Below are 6,666 nucleotides of genomic sequence, written 5' to 3' on the forward strand. Positions count from 1 at the left end.
TTTATTCTTTTGAAAATGGAAGATTCATTGCATACACTTAAAAACAATACAAAAAATAAAGTCGCCTTCCAAATTATTTTTGTTTGCTTTTTAAGTCCTTTTGGGTACTTTTTTTTAAGGAGTAGTGCAATTAGAATTACTGAGATCCATAATACCTACCATATTGTTTTCTAACTTTAGGACGCACTTAGCTTTGTAAATGTAAAATTTGAATAAGCTCTGTCTTTTATTCTGACATATTTTACTTTTATAAAAAAAATTACAAAAAATTATCATTATCATTATTAATTCAAAAATATAAATTAAAAAAATGTTATATTCGTTCGGGTCCTGGTAAACGGTTCTAGTAAAATGTTGCTATCCTAAATTAAGAGAGGCATACATTTACATAATGTATGCACATATATAAGATATATCTACAACTGAAAACTATGTTTTAAAAACAACAGGAAAAAAGGAACAAATTCTAGAGCAATGAAAACACCAATGCACAGTACTTATATGGCCAGGTAAAGAAAACAAATGGCAGGTTTGGACATTTTATCTTTAAAATTTAAAATATTCACTTGTTGGTATGTCCATTTCGAACACTCATTGTTTTTAATCCGCGTGAAAATGAATCCATACAACGATTATTGTATAGAGTTTTAAATTTGCGCGAGTAGATTTTAGCGCCCCTTGGTGGCCATTTTGTTTTGTTGTCATTTGTGAAATCTCTTATTTATTATTCAGTTGTTTATGCCAAATGGTTATGGCAAGTTACACGATTGAACAGCACGTTCAAATGATAAAACTTTATTATCAGCATGATAATAAAGTTAACGCAAACGTTGCGGGCATTTCGCCAATTTTTTGGTGGGCGTTGTGGCCCCTTAAAATCGACTCGCCAACACCCGTATGTTCAAGGAACGGAAGATCGGCCGAGAGCATCGCCGTGTTCCGTGAAAGTGTATACAGCAGAACCCAATGCAGTCTTTTTCTTGCCGTACACAAGACCTCGGCCTTTCGCAGACTTCAACTTGGCGAGTTTTGCGTCAAAACTTGGGCCTACACCCGAACAAGATCCAGCTGACCCAGGAGCTCAAAGTTCATTGTCATAGACAACGCCGTTTGTTCGCTGGCTGGGCTTCGAATCGTTTGGAAAAGGACCCCAATTTTTGCCGAAAAATCATCTTTAGTGCCGAGGCGCATTTTTGGATAAATAACTGTATTAAAAAGCAAAATTGCACTATATGGGCGACACCAACCCACTCTAGGTTCACCAGGTGAAAATGCATCCACATAAAGTTGCCGTTTGGTATGGATTTTGGGCCGGCGGCATAATTGGTCCGTACTTTTTTGAAAACGACCTTAGTGAGGAAGTCACAGTCAACAGCGAGCGCTACATATCGATGATAACTGATTTCTTTTGGCCCAAATTGAACCATATGGGCCAAAGACGACATGTGGTCCCAGTATTACGGTGCTATGTGACACACAGCAAACATCACGACATCTACGCACTACCCATCTACACTACACATCTACCGCCCTTATTGAAAAAACCCTATATAACACATAAATTAAAATAAATTGGCGCAACAGTCCGTTGAGAACTAGGGAAGCTCTCAACCATTCGTCTGTGCGAATAATGTTGTCGAAGACGGAGGGGCTTACAGTTTAAAGTAGAATCTGAACGGTTAATTTAAGAAATCACTTTTCATGACAAGAATTACTCCTGCAGGATTTGTCAATTCCTCGCAAGATTCAGTACCCGTGAAAAAAACTTAGATGACACAGGCAGTGAGTTGACCCAAGACCTCTAGCATGACAGTCCAGCGCACTAACCATCATGCCACGGGTGCTACGATTATATACAATGATAGAAAAAAATTCCAAATAAATTAATTTTACATTAAATATTAATATATAAATTTAAACATGAATATAAATATAAATGTAAATAAAAATATAAATATAAATATAAATATAAATATAAATATAAATATAAATATAAATATAAATATAAATATAAATATAAATATAAATATAAATATAAATATAAATATAAATATAAATATAAATATAAATATAAATATAAATATAAATATAAATATAAATATAAATATAAATATAAATATAAAAATAAGTATAAGTATGAACACAGTAGTACCCGTGCGATGGACTGTCATGCTAGAGGTCTTGGTTTCGATCCTTGCCTATGCCACTTAAAGTTTTTTTCACGTGTACTGCCTCTTGCGATTAATTGACAAATTCTCCAAGAGTAATTCTTGTCATGAAAAGTGCTTTCCCAAATTAGCCGTTCGGATTCGGCTTAAAACTGTAGGTTCCTTCCATCCCTGACAACAGTACTCGAACACAGAAATGGTTGAGAGTTGTCAATCACTAGGCCCTAGCTCTCAAATGGACTGCTGCGCACCCAATTCATTTTTTAAATATAAATACAAGTTTACAAACAATTTATTTTTTTAAATATAACTACAAGTTAACAAACAAAAAAAAGCTGACAAATCATAAAAAAGATAAAATAGCTCAATAATATATATAAAAACTTTCATTTACAATTCTACTTTTAAAGAGAAGAGCTAACATGCGGAATTGATATAATTTGTTAACTTCCATATTGATATTTAAGGGTATAACTTGATTTTGCGTCAGTATTTCGCTACCAAATCATTGCTTCTTACTTCTTTAAGAACTGGACATCTTCCAACAAAGTGTAAAACATCCTACCTTTCCTTTAAATTTCACAATGAGCATATAATTGGTAAGTCATCTCTACGAGGTATAACATTCAGCTACATAAATTCTCCTCTCAATTTAACCATCATCAAAATTTCGACAATGCTGTTATCCACCCTAAAATATTTCCTCTCTTCCAAGTTGTGATTTAGTTGACAGTAGAGCTGTCTGTATATAGATACTGTGGCGTCATTCAAGTATTTCTCTCGTTGTTTTATGTCCACTGCGGAAATGAGCTGATAAAAAGAAGAAGAAGGTTGAGTTCCATTCCACATTCCCTTGCCAAATTTATCCAATCATCACGCTAACTTGTTTTGTTTCGTTTTACTTGAAACACTGCTATCTTCGGAAGCCTAATATTGCTCATCATCTTAACAACATAATAAATAAATAAATTGGGTGTCGCAACATTCCTTTTGTGAACTAGAGCCTAGTGACTGACAAATCTCAACCATTCCTGTGTGCGAGTACTGTTGTCAGGGATGGAACATAATAACATAGGTGGGTGTATTTGATGGCAGTCTAAAAATTCGTTTAATAAAGTATCGGAGAAGTTTCTCAACTATTTCGTATTGTTTCGTTCCCCAAGTTTTTTCCGCGTAAAACATGACAGACTTAGATCTGCTTCAAATATCTTAAACTTGCTGGTGTGTGCTGTACTTTTGTAAGAAAAACATTTTTTCCAAGTTGCAATAATTGCACCTTTAGCCTTAACTAGTTTCTCTTTTAGATGAATTTCCATGCTCAAATTGTTCGTTAAATGAACTCCAAGGTATTTGAATTCCTTGACAACTTCAATGACCTCTCCATTATGGAACCATTTTTCTTTCACTGAATTGCGGCCTTCTCCTTGTTTAAAAATCAAAATTTTTGACTTATTAAGATTTACCATCAAACTCCAAAGCTGACAATATTGATATAGGCGGTTTATCATTAACTGCAATGATTCAGGTGATGCTGCCAATAGAACAATGTCGTCCGAAAACAGCAATGCTTTTATTATTTGTCCAGCAAAGTCTGTGTCACATGATTACAGGTCTATACAATCTTCAATAAACAAGACCAACAGACTCGGACTCAATGTACAGCCTTGTCTGACTCCCGATTGTGTTTTAAACTTCTCCATTTCCATACCTTAGCAATCTATCTGCATATAGATAACTCTTCTAAACTTCCATGACATTCCGTTATTATACGGCTTGTAGATAAGCGCATGTCTATCGATCATATCAAATGTAGATTTAAAGACAACGAAAAACTTATATAGCTTCTTATCTTATAATGTTTCTGTGACACTTTTAAATGTAAAAATGTGGTCAACCATCGACTAACCTGTCCTAAAGCCTGCTTGGGACTCCTTTAAGAGCTTGTTTTCTTCTATCCATTTATTAAAACGTTTTTTCCAATATAAATATAAATATAAATAGTAGTAGACCAAAATTTTATAGTAACATTTAGAAAAAACGGAAGTTCAAAAAGTTGAGTAATAATAATATGTATGTATATCATGAAATGTCAGAACTACTTAGGTCTCTTGCAACCAAATGCAAAGAAGCGATGTAACGGTAGCCGTTTTTTTTGTCTTACTATTGATTTTTTTTATAAACTTATCTCATAAAATTTGACACCTCTTCAAATATTAACGGTCACGTGTCACTTCATAAAACATTGAAATGCATTTAATGAGTCACGTGATATTCTTGTTGGTTTTAAAGATATACCTATCTATACTTTTTGTTATTGAAAGCTTGCCACTTTATCCAGTAAATAACTGTCATCATCTTCTTCCGTATTCGGTCGTTAATCCCATAAAATAATAAAATATACAAAAAACATCCCCCTTAACTCGCTACGGATCCTTGTCAAAAGATTATGACAACTTTCCCACCGCACTCTTTCAACTCTTACACAAAGAGAAAGGAAAATTATTAATGATTTAGTTGTTGAATGTCACAAAAGTAACAAATTGGAAAGACACTGATAATTGGAGTGGGATAAAAGTGAAGAAAGTCTAAGATAACCTCCTTGAGAAAGAAAAAATGCGTGCGCAAAATTTCCTTATATTTCAAGCTTGAAGGTAAATATATAGGTATAGCAATGGTGATGTCCTCGGATTGGATTTTCCAGTTGAATGCCATGAGTAGTTTTTTTTATAATTTTTCTCTTTGATGGTGTCTTCCTACACTTTCTTGAAAGTATCCTTTTTGCCTTCCACTGACTGGACGTTGAATAGGTTTTAGCATTTTTATATTCTTATTTTCATTCATTTGCTTTTATTGTATAATGTGCCAGAATTGATTCAATTTAATACTGTCAAATTATAAGAATGACAATACCGATAATAAGGATTGTTCGAGTGGAAAACAAGTCCTTTCATTCGTTCAAACAGAAAAAAATAATGTGAATTCAACGAGCAAGGAATAGGAATTATCCTATGAGTTATTGAAAGAAAAAAGTTTCGTCACTTTTATTTATTCAGTCCATTAGAGAAAATAAAAGGTTGGCTTAAGTTATATAGCATATAGTCGGTGGATTGAAGAAAAGATATTCATTTAAAGGAAGAACCATTTTACATAAATATGTATATAATAACATAATAATAATTGGATTCATATGTGAGTTTGTTTTTGTTCAGAAATTCACTTATGCTCACATATATTTGTCCCACATTAGTACCGTCTTTGAACTGATTCAACTAATGAGTTACTCTACTGTCTTAAAGGTCGAATTGCATTGCACTTAAAATCGCAAAATATCTATTGCTTCACAGAAGTAGATACTAACTATTTAAAATTTTCTAAGGACTTGTTGTTTTCTTTTTTGTCTGCATTTTAACGAAATATAGTTCCACTGCGTGCAATCTAACTTTTACAGTGAAATATAACTATTTCCCTCATCAGGTTTACTTTAATTCTGGACACAAAGTATTTAGCAGTTCTTGAATTGTCCTTGTATTGTTAAATTGTTTTAATGCCTGTACCAGATTTCATTCTCAAAATATTGTATGATATGAGATATTTTAGACCATAAATACATTTTTCCCTTTTTTAAATGGCTATAAAGTTATAAATTCGTTTGCTTATTTTTGTACAGTCCTTTCTGATGTTATTCTTAACTTTAACTTCTTAACTCCACATTAATTTAATGTATCGGTCCGCTTTTAGCGACTTCAATTAAATTGTATATCATTGACTGTGACGCGGAACCGAATAATTGTAGACTCGACAAAATTCAACTAGTCGTTTTTATTAATCAAAAAAACTGTAAAAATATGTATATATCACATTGAATATTTTACGAACAAAATTTCTTCACTTGGTTGGTGCTCGTCGAATTCAAGAGATTGTGATCATCTTATCAATCCAAGCTAATACCTTGACAACGTTCTTATTTCGCGTTTGACAACATAATCAGACTTTTGGCAAACACAAAATTCCAACCCAGTATCACCACTGGCACCAGAACGACCTTGCATTCCATGTTTACTAGGTCTTTTATGTCTGCTTCTAGTAAATGGACTGCAGCTCCGTACGATTTTTTTGGAAGAACCAATAAGCCCAAGAAGTTCTATTTCAGTCAAATAATAATATTCGACTAGCTTCTACAAAGTACAAAGCGGCTGCTATTTCCAAGGTGTAATTGTGTTTAAATTATAAACTTTTTTTGGTTCTTCAATAATAAATAAATAAATAAATTAGGTAGCGAAACAGTCCATAAAGAGCCAGGGACTGTGTGCGAGTAATGTTGTCAGAGATGGAAGGGACCTACAATTTATATGCTGAATCTGAACGGCTAAATTGAGAAAGCACTTTTCATGACAAGAGTTAATCTTGGAGGATTTATCAATTCCTAGCAAGAGACAGTACCAGTGAAAAAAGTTAGGCGGCACAGGCAGGGATTGAACCCAAGACCCCTTGCATGACA

This window comes from Eupeodes corollae, chromosome 2 (genome assembly GCF_945859685.1).
Source record: "Eupeodes corollae chromosome 2, idEupCoro1.1, whole genome shotgun sequence".
NCBI classification, from domain to species: domain Eukaryota; kingdom Metazoa; phylum Arthropoda; class Insecta; order Diptera; family Syrphidae; genus Eupeodes; species Eupeodes corollae.